Raw genomic sequence first — 14,773 nt, 5'->3', positions numbered from 1 at the left:
GTTCTCTTCTAAGCTCTAACGGTTTGCTAACGGATTCGCAAATCATCTGTCGGGATATTTAGTAAAAGGCAGGAATAGTATATAGTAGTTTGTTGAACCAACACATTTATCTGAATAAATGACATTTCCAACCATCGTATCTATCAATTATCTCTTATAGCTTAGGAGATATTCTTTTTTGAAAATTAAATTTTCAACATTTTTACCAAACTTGCTACTGTCTTTTGATCCAAATATTTCCCGATTATCTCCACTTTTATTTTATTAGACCAGTATGCCAGTAGAGCATTGGTCTTCCACAAATTAAATCCCTAATTACATTTATAAAATGATATAAATAAGCAAATAAATGTGTAATTTCATCTAAATTTAATAATATTCTGATGTTTTATAAATTTTTTAATTTTGAATCACCCATCAGGAACGCTGATTTGGATTATATGTCCTACGAAAAATTATATGTCCCAGGATAAAAAGACGATTTCAGGATTTCTGAGTATGCAGAACATAATATTTTTTCCACATCTTTTAAAATATGAAAGAATTTCTACCATATATATTTTGGTTCTCAAAATAAAACTCTGTCCCGAAAGGGTTAAAAATTATTGCATATTGAATAAAACGTTTGTCGTTAACACATTTACATTTTTTTTATATTAGAAGGGCTTTTGATAAGAAATGTAAATTTGAAAAAAAATATCCGATATAGGAAAAACAAATCCGCCAATTTCCAAAAAAACAAAAAATATCAAAATTATTATACAGTTGATTTTAAATACATCATAGTACCGAAAACAGTTGGACCCAACGATAAAATGAACATATCTGTGTACGATTTGACACCATACCGTTGCACATTTGGCACCATTCGTTGTCATTTTGTCACCATACCATTGTCGATTTACCACCATCCGTTGTCAATTTAACACCGTACTGTTGTCCACTCGTTTCTGATTTGGAATTGTGTAATCTCATCCCTTTCTCTTTCTTTAATATATATTGTTTCCTGGAACTATTGTACTTCCATATAGTCATTTTAATCAGCTATCTCTTCATTGATCTTATTAGTTGTCAGTTTAACACCGTACCGAAGTCGATTTGACACCGTCCGTTGTCGATTTGAGTCCACTAATTTCTGATTTGGAATCGGAAATTTCTTCCTTTTCTCTTCTTCCAATAGCACAGGTTAGCTCGCATTTTAGCCGCAATAAAATTAGTTTTAAGTAAATATTAACATGTTTTTAATCTTTGCAATCGGTTTAGAAATATAATTTTTTTGGCTGCATTTTTGTTTCAAAAAACAAAAATATCTAAATTTTCCTAAAAAATTATTTTTGTTTGCCAAAAAAATTTATATTTCTAAAACAACTGCGCAGATTAAAAAAAGTTTTGGACTTACTTAAACGTAATTCTATTGTGGAGTTTCGTTTTTTTACTTTATTCAATAAGCTAAACCGTTTGTGAATTACGCGAATATATGTATATTGTGCAACCTCCTACATTTTCGAAAAAACGGCATATCTCGAAAATACGATTGGCACCACTGAATTCAGCGTACCCGAATTAGTTTAATCCACTGCCCCGCTTGGCAGTTTTTTCAACTAGCGCAGTGTTATCATTACGTTCCTAATGCAAAGTAATTGGCTTGTTATTCACAGTGAGATGAGTTGACGACAATACTGTGTTGTCGATAAATACCCGTTTGTTTACAATTTCGAAAAAAGTGACTCCATATGATGTCAAAATGACACCAACCGTTGTCGATTTCGCAACGTCGTTTTTCCTACATTCCCTTATATAATCCCTATTTTGGTATTTTTAAATTAAAAATTTCGGCCTGAAAAACAAAATGGAGAAGCCCTATTACTAAATTTCAGAAGTTCTCTATTTAAGAAATATCCCTTAAGGATGATTCATTTCATAAAAAAACACTTAAAACGTTATTGGATGTCAGAATCTTTATTATGACCCGAAAGAAAAATCTCTGACATTTACTGTTAGGGTACCCCGATAGACTAGACGATATTGTGATGGGCTATCAATCTGAGGGTTGTGGGTTAGATTCCTGACAGAGACACTGGGTGCATATGCAGACAAGCAAAAAGCTTCGCAGTTTGCGTTTGTTTTAAAAAATAAAACAAAATATAATATAATGTTTACCGCGACTACGCTGTAGGTGGTCCATTCTGATTCCATTAATTCCTGCATTGCTACCTGTATCTCGAGAATTACTCGAGTAATGTCGGCTTCCAAATCTTGAGTCATAGCTGGCTTATAGACGAAGACTTTTGACATCGCATAATCCCAAAGAAAAAAATCCAGAGGTGTGATATAACAGAATCTGGACGGACATATTGTAAAACAATTCTGAACAAAAATAGGATGACGATACGACACAAGTCTGTAAAAAACAAGTAAAAAAGTATGGTCGGTCAAGCCCGACCATATAATACTCTACACAATTACATGTAATTGTAATTGGTCCTTAAGAATTGAGTACTAAATCCTCGGAAATTTTACATTTTTGAATTCTTTATGCAATTATTTTATATCTTTGACGAAATAATATTTTTAAAAATAGTATCAAAGTTTTTCGAGTTTACAAAGATGAAAAAACCAATAAACGGGTTTAATATTTAGAAATGTAATTTATTTTAAAGTAATTAAATTACTTTTTATTAAATTACATATGCTTTTTCTATTAATTACAATTACAATTACTTGTAATTGTAATTCCCATTTTTCAATTACAATTATGTAATCGAATTTTTCAAATTAAAATTACATGTAATTGTAATCATAACTCTTCAATTACATGTAATTGTAATTTGAAATTATCAATTGCAATTACACCTAAAGTAATTTAATGGAAAAAGTAATTGGCATCCCCCAAGCCTGCCAGAAACTGATTCTAAGTCGATCCGCATACTTTAAGGTGGGTGTTCGACTAATAATTTTGGCAGTTACAAACATCTGCACAAAAGCATTATACCCTCCCCACTATGGTGGCATAGGGTATAAAAACTAAATGAATGACAATTGTTTCATGAAAAAATCTGTTGTAAAATGTGCAGATTTATTACCAAATTATTTCGATTGTGCCCCACTGTGCAATATTTCATTAAATATGGAATTTTATTTATATTCAAAAAAATAAGCATATTCATTTTTGTTAAATTTTAACAAACAATTAAATTATATGTAATTTGTTTTACATTTTATTTTTGCTTGATTAAAACATGTAAATTTAAATATTAATTAAAAAATATCATAAAAAGCCAAATTGCATTTCTGATGCACAGGAGTCACGGTATATTAATGATAGAAAAATCTTTTCGTCTAGAAATTTTTAATGATTTTCTTGTGATGCAGTTTTTTTTCTCTGTTTGCTTTGTGTTTCTTAACAACTGCACTATAAATTAAAGTTATTCCTCCCTCAAATAAATATATAAAAATTTTGAAATCAAAGTAAACTGAAGGTTGGTTGATAACAACTTAGGTAAACGCTATAACAACTATGCTGTGGCAATTCCGCAGAGACAGCACGAAAACAAATTTAAATATTCTTAGCATACAAATGCTGTCAATTTCTTCATGTTGGGATAATACCTTGTGTCGTTCCTATTGTATTCCAGAAGTTTCTAATTGTATTTCAGAATTTTCCAATTGCATTTCATAAATTTCCATTTGTATTTCAACTTTTTAATTTGTAATTAAAAAGTTTCTAAATGTAATTCAGAATTTTCCAATTGTTTTTCAGGAATTTTTAATTGTATTTCAGAAATTGCTTTTGGAATTTTCTGAAATACAATTAGAAACTTCTGAAATACAATAGGAAATGGTGCAGAATCGATCCCAATCCCTGACAAAACAAACGCTTGACTAGATCCGCGTCACTTTCCTTTCATTGAGGGTACATGAATAATCAATAAATATGTCGAACATAAGTCAACATGAAAATTACGTCTTTATCACAACCTGTGTCTCGTGCCTGTAACCTGATAATAATTTTGAACTGAATATGGTTAATGATTGCAGTCTTTAACCAGACTAACCATGTATAGGGTATATTACTGAAATATTCAAAAGTAAAACAACATACCGTTTAATGCACTCACTCACACAACACCAAATACATCCTGTCATCCTTGTTATCCATTCTCGTTCGTCTTTCCATCTCGTACATTCAGTACTCAGTCACTCCTTACTTCAATTCAATCCTCCTGCTTGTTTTGTATGTTTACAATATTTTCAATTAATTCAAATGTCAAACGGAGCGTAACGTGTTAATTGTAATTTTTATTGCACAATTTTATGAAAATCTGAATTAATTTTCATCACTGAGCAAAAAAATGGTAATGAGAAATCACATGAAAACTATCATGGGGAATGCGTTAAATTCAAACAAGATGGACGTTTTATACATTTTATGAGAAAAATGCAAAAAAAAATAATAAAAAATAAAGAGTTTTACGGCGTGGGGGTGTAATGTAAAGTACTGTAGAACGATAAAAGAATAAAATAAAAATAAATTGATGCATATCGTCTACATTTGTCCTGCATGACATTCAAAGTTTCTTCATTCGTGCATTTTTGTTTAATATTTTTTTATTTTCATCATTCTTATATTTTTATACAATTCTTAAATTAAACGTAAAATGTTTAAATGCTCAAACGAGTCGAGTAACAAGAAATTGCATTGTCAAACAGTGTTGTCATCTTTTTGATTGTTTAAGGAATTGTTAACATTCTTTTAAGTATATTAAATTAGTAAACTGTGATTTTATAGTTTAAAATGATATGTGCTCTTAACAATCCACTGAGTAACCAATTCAAACCAAGTACATACTATATATTGCCCAATTATGGCATATAAATATTATCAATTAATTCAAATAAGAAATAAATTCAAAACAAAATCGTTTGAGTTAATTTTGTGATCTGTCTTAATGCTAACAATTTATCCTTTTGCTTAAACACTTTTCATTAATTTTAGCTTCTTCAGATTTCGATTGATTTTGTTAAGTCACAAACTATTCAATGATTCTGTTTTTCTGATTTTGACGATGTTTTGGACGTAGCTAACACTGGTCAGCACGCCAAAATTTTCCAGACTTCTGTCCATTGTTTTTGGTTAAATTGAGAGTGCAGATTGAGGTTAGCAGCTCTAGTTTAAAGATATAGGACATTTAATATTTGCATGATATACTTGCTTAATATTTAATGAATGACCCTCCAAACCTTTAAATATTATGGATTATTAATCTACATAATAATCTCTTTATTTGAGTATAGTCATATTGGTGCAAGGATACTCAAGGACTTTGAAAACTTAAATTTTTTCCAAAAATTGTTCAATGTATGCACAAACTAAACATTCCAACAAACTATTGTATTTTTTGTAAACAATTTTAAATCCATTGAAAGGATTGAAAGGAAATATTTAGAAAGCAACTTCACATTTTAGTTAATTTTCTACTTGTTTAAATAGTACCAAAAATGTTTATCTTCACATAAAAATTAAATATTTTTACAAAATTTATTTTACAGAGTCAATGTGAATACGTATAAAATGTTCTCTTATATGATTTTCTTGAATAAAAAGCCTGTATAAGATCCCGATTCCAGCTGTAATCTGCCATCATATGGTGGCCCATCTTTCTTGATATCGTTCCTCTATTACTCGTGTAACTTGGTAAAATCTTTCACATTGCTCTAATAACTAATAACGTATTTTCTTCATAGTCTTATGTTATTAATGATAAATTTGACATAAAAACCAAATTATTTTAGATGGACTTAAAAAGGGAAATTAAAGATATTTTTTAAATGAATGCACAATATCTCTAAAAGAAGAAGCGGTAGAAAAAACTACTTTTATATTCGTAATCAACGGACAAAAATACATAAGGATCGGTTATTTTGATTTCAGAAAATTTGCAACAAAAAAGTTTTAATAACTAAACCAAAAACACAAGAATTTCAATATACATGCAATAAGATATCATATGTTCAATAATGTGACTCTACTCAATTGAAAGAGATTTTTGAGGAGATTCATATCCTGAAAGTATTTTATGGTTTGGCTCGCCAAATAATAAATGTCACTATACCTTTAAAACTATAGGTTAGGTTAGGTTTAGAAGGGTGTACACTAAATGTACTTCCACCCAGAGACCTTGAGGTCCATTGTGATTCCCTTCAATAGAGATAGATAAAGATGATAGCATTAGAATAAGCAAAAAAGAAGTCCAAAATTCCGTCTGATAAAAAGAGGAAGAAAGAAAGGAAAGATAAGTCTTTTTACGGATTTGGACCTGCCGTAGAACGTCCCTTAAATAGCCACCCTATTCCCTTAATGAAACCTAGTATGTTGCTTAGTTTGCAGCCAGCAACACTACCAAGTTCGTCCAGAAATCTATTTCCTAGCCATTTAGTCTGTGACCCTGTAGCATAGGGCAGTTGCACATAATGTGCTCTACTGTCTCTATCTCCTCTGCATCCCCACATACTCTACAGAAGTCCTGTGTGCCAATATCCCATTTTCCCTTAAAGGCTCCAATTGAGCAATGACCGGTTATCACTCCTACTAGAATCCTGAGATTGTACCTATCCAACTCTAGCAGTGTCCCAGTCGCGTTCGCATTCAGTCTTGGCCATAAGGCCCTGGACACTTTGCAATCTGTTCTACTGCACCAGGATCGATTCGTGCAGTCCCGGAATCTTTCGTAGATTACCCTGTAGTAGTGATAAATGGGTGGTCTAACAGCCCGTTCGCTAGTGTCATGGTCCAGATCAGAACCATGTCTAGCAAGTTCATCTGCTACCTCGTTACCCTGTATATCACAGTGCCCTGGCACCCAACACAATCTCACTGAGTAGTGTACCAATAGCTCCTCCAGAGCTCTCCTACAGTCCTCTACTAGGTTGGAGTGTACTAAATGACATTCCAAGGCCTTCAGTGCCGCCTGACTGTCTACATATATTGTCACTGCAGCCCCCCTATTGATGTGTGTCCCTATCAACTCTATGGCTTTCCAGATCGCGAAGATCTCTGCCTGGAAGACGCTACACTCGTTAGAGAGTCTATATGAGCGCTTGATGTCTTGGTCGACCAAATAAACCCCGGCCCCCGTACCAGAATCCATTTTGGAACCGTCTGTGAAAACTGCGCACCCATCAAACAGTTGATCGGATCCAGCCCACTTATCCCTAGTGGGGAATTCTACTGGGGGTGAAGCACCAAAGCTGAAGGTTGCGACCTTATAGTCAGAGATTCCAGATAGAGTAATGCCCTGACTAACAAGACCTGCTTCATACAGTATCATAGTGTGTCCTATCCGCAAGGATTTCACCAAGGAAGACTCAGATAGTCTGAGTAAGTTCCTTGCTGCCACACTTTCAACATATATCAAATGGGTTTAAAACTATAGCTGGTAGAGAAAACCTAATGACGTCATCGTCATCAGCAGAGGAAAATACGTAAGATTCACCAATTTTTATTTAATACAATTTAAAAACCTCAATTTTGTTGACCTGTAATTATACATAGAGACGAGAAACACCCTTTTGTCAAACAAAACTAAAGCATGTATTCTTTTATTGCAGACTTAGGTTTTTGACAATTACATCTCTACCCAAGTTTTTCGTTTTTCTTTTTCTGAAGAAGAAATATAGAAAATTAATTCCACTTTTGATAGGAATGGAATTCTGTGAATAGACATTTTTAAATTTCTTAAGGAAATACATGAATATAACACCTTTATAATAAGTAGTTTTTGTGTCTAGGATTTCATAAAAAATCCAACAATTGTTAATGGTCTACTTGTCCTAGATTTATTAAATTTCGTAAATGATAATAAGAATAATATAATATCGGCAATTAATAAACAAAAGTAGGATTTGGCCAGTCTCAACCCCCAGTTTGGTGAACATTGGTAAAAAAATTATCAGCAAGCCTTTTGAAGTTTTGTGATGCATTTACATTTTTTCAGTTATTGTAAAAATTTTGCCATTAGATAATTACTTTTCCAATTTAGTTTAAAAGAATCTAAATCTGTACGTAAGTTTCATTCTAATAAGATATAAAACACAAAAATCGGTTAAAAAATGTTAAAGTTATTAAAAAATCGCCAGGCCATTAACGTGTCTCAGGCCACTAGAACAAGAAATGTAGGAACAAAATTAACATATTTTGAGAAATATTAAAATAAAAGTTTAGTTATATTTAAAATATATCCATATTTACTTGTATATGAGTTTTTGTCTTCTTAGGATACCGTTAACCTATTCACAGGTATAGCCAAAAAAATTAATTTTTAACGGCAGTTTTAAAGGCTTCATTAGTCTTTACTTTCCGTTGCTGTTGCGTTCTGTTCCGTTCTGGATTTTACTTATGGCAGTTAGTTGTTCTGTGACAAAATATATAATTTTTCTTCTCTTTTAACACATACATAATTCATTTTTAAAACGCATTAGCTTGCCTGGCATTTCCATTTCCTTTGATATTTTCGAACAAACGGCTTGTTTTTTCCAAATTTCTATTAAATTTCACAAAATCAATAACAAATAATTTTTTTCTTTATTTGAAAAGCCGCTGTCACTTACAATTACGTAGACAATTTTTGTTTTTAACAGGTTCGTCCGGAATAGAACGGAACAGCACACAAAAACTTATACTTATACATGTTTTTCATGTACAAAAGAGAAACAGCTGATTCGGAACGTAACAGAAAGTAAAGACTAATTCTGCCTTAACAATGAATAAATTCTATTCAAATAAAAACCTTTGAATAAAAGTAAAGAATTTTTTATGTTCGGAGCAAAATTTTACTTCAAATTTTAAATGTAACTACTTTACGAGTCAAGTCGAATATAAATCTAAATATGAGATCGCGAGTTCAACTCACCACTACACAGAATCAAAATTTTTTGGAAATAAATCTGGCATTTCTTAACGGCTCATCCGATCGGGATAAACATAGACGTAGCCAAGGAGTATTCGAGTTTATCTTATTAAAATGGGACCTACATATGATCCAGGGGCGGCGCTATGGGGTCTCAAATTAGGATACCTTCGACATGAAAAAATTTTAGTGAATCGAAGCTTTCGCTTCAATTTTATTACTATAAACTTAAGAACCATTTTTTTGTGTGCTCCTTTTTGAAAACTTTAAAGTCGTTTTTCCAGTATTTTAATTGTCTGGCATATCATGTTACTGCAACAAGCCCTTCAATTATACCATATTATTCTAAACTATTTCGTTTGATTCATTAAAAACTCGCCAAATTAACATGACTTTTGAGGGTGGCCCATTTTAGCATTTGACTTACTTTTTCTTTAAAATAAAAGGTTTTCTTTCTCAAACATCCTTTAGTTTTTGTAGCGTGAATTTCTTGAAGCGTACAATAAGTGGCATTTTATGTAAAATATAAAAAAACATTTTTTTTGCGCTCTAAATTCATTTAGTGCTGCTATGGAGGTACCAGTCTTTGTATTATTTAGTTGCAAAAAAAAGTACTAAAATTAAATATTATTTTAAATATTTCTTAAAAATTTCACAAGCTACTAATAGATCATTTAAACTAGATCCGTTGAAATCACTGACTAAGAGGTAATTGTGTAATCGAGAAAAAAAATCAAACTGTGGATTAGTTTGGAATTAGTTGCTAACTAGATAATAAACAATCAACTTTCAAGATAACTATTGTCTCGCAATGTTGAGGACCTCAAGTTAAGCAATTTTCCAAATGTTTATTTTTCTACAAATGTCTCTATTGCGTTTAAAGTACTTTATTCTTTTTTATTTTGATTAGGTAAAATAGTACCAGTGCGTAAGTCAAAAGTACCTTTTAGCTAAATCACTTCTTTAAGCAAATTTTACTCGAAGATGAGTTTTGTATCATAATTGTTTTTATTTTATCGTTGATGTCTTGTTCAGTTAAGTTTATCATAAAACTAAATGAAATATTTATGTGTAAAATGTTTTTGTATTTTGTACTCATCTCCCTTGCAACTTTTGCAGCGTTTTTATTTTTGCAATTGTTGTTGGCAGGGGGATATTTTTCTTATTTATTTATTTTTTTTGTTCTGTTTAATTATAACAAGGATTCAACTATTTTGTATGAATGTTTTTGTGTAAGGATCTGTAGTGATTTTCATTTAGTTCAGTTCAAATGTTAGTGATACTGATTGTTATTCGCTTGTTTTAAACAGAGTACAGTCAGGTCACGATTTATGAGGTTAAAGTTTTTCACAAAAATTATAGTTTATATTAAAATAAAAGCTGTATTGCTTTAAAAAAATATTTATTAATAAAACAATACAAAACGTGTAAACTGATCCTGTGAAAATTTGATTTAAACAAGAAAAGTTAAAAGCAGTAGAGAGAAATCCAATAGATATTAAGATGATCGTGCAAGATTTTGCTGCTACACAGAGAAAACAGTTTAGTTGTGTCAACCGTATTAGATGTCGATCAGTCTGAATTAAATTTCAAACTGCAAAATTTTAGATGAGATGTCAAAAATGTGGTTGTTTGAACCGAAAAAATCTAAGCATACAATAAAATCATTCTATTGACAACTAAATCAGTTGCCACAACAAATCTATATTATGGTCTGCATAATTTCCGACATCGTTATATCGAGTTCCCTGTATAGGGTAGCAAATTAATGGCAGAATGACAATTTTATGTACAACTTATGATACAGGCATGAAAAGTTGGAAATCGTAAATATTTAAATCCCCATAAAACGAGACCTAAGTGTAGCATTACTTTTTTTCAATTTACAGTTTTATCGTTTAATTGTAGATGTTTTGTAGTTGCTGTTAGTATATTTGTATATTTTTTTTTTTAATAATGATGTCCATGTCGACAACCATGTTTCAAAGTTCATTAAACACTTTGCGCCAAATTGAATTTAATGTTTGAGTGTTAAATAAAATTGCTATTTCTTTTGTAGCCCTTGGGGCAGATACAACAACAACAAAAACAAAAATACTAAGAGAAACCTTCCGTTGGAATGATAAACAGAGGTCGGATGTTGGTGTAAACTATAGACTAAAATTAGTATTTTATGCAAATTGCATAATTAAGCATAAAAACACTGTCGAGTTGTTTATTTTTTTTTGTTTTTTGTTGCTGTGATTTTTTTCTGCTTTCTTGTATTTTAATTTCCATTGAAATCCATCGAAGAAGAAGTGTCAACAAATAGCAAAAACAGAATTGAACAAAATATGGGGATGATACTGTATTTTAGTTGTTGTTTTTTTTACTGAGAAACAATTATAATTGTTGTATTTTTGTTTCAGTTAAATAAATAAATATACAATGCTAACATTTTCATGCTTCATTTAATGTGCAACATTAAATTGCACTCATACTGTGCCAGAAATTACAGCAACATTTTGCAAATTGCCAATATCCTGTTAATACAAATTCTCGCAAACAAAGTCATAATAAATGTACAACATATGTATGCATGCATTTGGGATGTATGTACTTTTTTAGGTGGAAATACTTATGTTTCAAATGAATAACTATTAAGAGTTTTGTGGTAAAATTTCAATTGTTAAATGATTTTCGACTGGGTTTAAATTCAATCGTGGAAAGTTTAAATTGTTTTCTGTAATTTTCGTAATATGATTCATCAAATTTCAACAACTTTGCGCTTATTTATAAATGTTTAATATTTTAAATAAATAAACTTCATTAATTACACTGTGGTTCAAAATTTAACATCTTCATATACATATATGTATATGAGGAGCCGCAGAACACAAGGTACTTTTTCTAATCTTTTCAAAAATTGGTTTTTTGGTATTTTTATAATATTTGGGTTGAAATCTTCTAGAAACAATCAAGTCAGCAAATTTTTTTTAATTTTTTTACTAAATAAATGGGTTCTTAAAAAATGTGTGCTTAACAAAACGTACAACACTAGTATAAATCGAAAAAAAATTATTTAATTTCAAGGTGTAATTTGTTTATATATTAGATCAGGATTAAAAACATTCATTTAAAATATTATCGTTAAAAAATGCATAAAAAACATACTTTTTAATTTTGTTTTTAACAAAATGTACTTTTTTTTCTTTATTTTTTAACAAAATGTTCTTTTCCGATATTAAAATGGTTTTACATCATCCTTAACATTTAATGTGGTGACTTATGGCAGTTAGATGTATCTATTGATAAGTAAGAAACTTGTTACCATCTCCAGGTTCATGCTGTTTTTTAAAGGGGCGAAATAAATAAAACTCATTTTCCCAAAAATTTTAAATTTGCGAAAAAGTACCTTTTGTTCTGCGGCTCCTCATATGTACTTGTACTTTTGTGGATTGTAAACCTTGATCATATAATAGTTATTTTAAAAGTTGGCATGTTTTTTGGCAATCTAACATATTTAAAATATTTTATTTGAATGAATAAATCATGATTTCTTGAAATCGGTTGAAAATTTGAGGGAAGTTATATGACACATACACATGTTGGATATACGGTATGTTGTGGCCATTTTTATAAGCTTAGAAACCAAAGTCCTTAGTACATAGTTTCTTAGTACATAATTTCCAATTTTAAATTCTAAGATATTTCAAGTTTGACATGTTGCCATATAAATCCGACAACTACATATAACTATATCATAAAAATGGTTTTCACAAACATATACTTGCTTACTGTAACCATATACATGGTTGATACAATCATGTAAACTAACCATATTATGGTTACCATAATCATGCAAATAGTTACCGTGACTATAATATTGATAAAAACTTGTAACAATGTTGAAATTGTTACAGTAAACATGCACAACTATATTTTTTCTCTGCGTGTAGTAACTTAACCTTCTGGTAGGATATTTGTAATCTTTTGCTGTTTGGTTGCACGGTCATTTCTTAGCCATTCTCCTGTTATCATAAATTCAGTTGGTGCTGGTGTTTCTTTATATGGATGTGTCAGAAGCTAAAAGGCCTAACAAAATAAAATGTAAAGTATATTAGTAAAGTTTGAAAAATGGATTTCCCAAATTTATGATAATGATAAAACGGAAAATATGGTCATAAATTAAATAGTTGAAGAATTCAGAACTAATTAGATAGTAACAATAATTGAGAAATTTTTGAAAAGTGGAGTTAGGCGTTTTAGCTTCTGGTACATACATATATTACCTGTATTTCGATTAGTAGTATTGGTATCGGTGTTCCTTCTTTATGGATGTCCCTGTTAAGATATGCTGAGAACTTCATTCATTTCATCGATATCGCGAAGTCATCTGCATAACATTCGGGTTTCAAACCTTCATCTTATAGAATTCTTAGTAAACTAATGCCTGTAATTTCAACAAATAGATATCTATCAGGGATTAGTTACTTATGGTGTAAAAATATTTGGTAATTTTTACCCGTAGATGTTGATTTGAAATTAATGCCAAGTTACCTTTTAAGTAAATTTATCTGCTGGGTATTTAACACCGTAGATATCTATTTGTTGAAGTTACGGACATAAGTATTGTAGTTAACCACAGCACATAGGTCTGGAGTATAGTTTTTTTGGCCAAAACCATATACATGCTTTCTTTTTTACGTTGAAAATTAATTGAATACTAATAAGTGAGAGGTTGAAATAAAAATATTGAAAAAACATTTTTTTATTAAATAACACTATACAACAAAATCAAATTTTTTCCAAAATTACAAGGTCCGACCAATAAATTTTCATAGAGGAGACAAAAAAAGACACGTGTATCGGCGTTTTGAAAGTTTACATCTGAATTTAATTTGAGGGCGGGTTAAAATTTCCCAACTCTGGCACATTCTTATTGTTAATCTTCATAAGAAACCTTATGATCCTTACATTTTAGGTATAAAATATGTTCCGCATTGTTATGTAAAATGTTACGGAGAATATTTTTGTAAAATATGTTAACCCTCTAAATTCTCAAATGTGTGTTTTTTGTCCTTATTTTTAAAAAGAGCAAAAACCTAAAAAATTATACGTGAAATTTTAATACAAGTCCCTGAATACATAAAAACGGAAAATTCAACCAGAAAGTCAGAAAAAAGACATAACAAAAGAAAGCAGTTAATAAGAAAAGGGTTAATTTCGTATTTATTAAGAATTTTATTTTAAAGAACATTTTATGTATAAAATGTATTCAGCAAATTTATGTAAAATGTTACGAAGAACATTTTTGTATAATATGTTAACCCTCTAAATCCCCAAGGCATGGGTCTTTTTTGTCCTTCTTTTAAAAAAGAACAACAAACACCATTAAAACAGGGATTTAAAGGGTTAAAATGTTCCGCAAAAATATTATCCGTAAAATTTTACTATAAGTCCCTGAATACACCAAAACGGAAAATTCAACCAGAAAGACAGAAATAAGACACAACAAAAGAGAGCTTACGGTTAATTTCGTATTTATTATATTTATATGTAAATTTTCTGTACTTACTCCATTTAGTTAAACTCCACTCTTAAAACTGCTTAAAAAAACACATGGATTTTTGTGAAGACTTAAAAGTGCAAATTTTGATGGATAATATATGTTTTCTAAAAAAAAATAAAAATTTCCCACCAAAATCTTTGGCTGAATCCTGTCCTAAAAACTTCATTATTTTCACCAAACTATAAATATTGTATTAACCAAGAATTGTTTAGTTTCAATTATCTTCAATGAAGATTAAGAGTATAACAAACCCCCGACCCTTACTCGAATTGCCAGTAAATCAATTAACACCTAATCATATTAAGAACTTGCAACT

At 30.3% G+C, this 14,773-nt stretch overlaps 1 protein-coding gene across 1 annotated transcript in view; it reads left to right on the top strand.

Moving 5' to 3' along the window:
* Positions 1-14,773, top strand: part of Mmp2 (Matrix metalloproteinase 2) — a 759,503-nt gene that overhangs the window by 137,619 nt on the left and 607,111 nt on the right. The gene's annotated exons all lie outside the window — the stretch shown is intronic.

Source organism: Calliphora vicina, chromosome 5 (genome assembly GCF_958450345.1).
Source record: "Calliphora vicina chromosome 5, idCalVici1.1, whole genome shotgun sequence".
NCBI lineage: Eukaryota > Metazoa > Arthropoda > Insecta > Diptera > Calliphoridae > Calliphora > Calliphora vicina.
The sequence above is the reverse complement of the archived record's forward strand: the minus strand, read 5'-3'. Positions and strand labels throughout refer to the sequence as shown.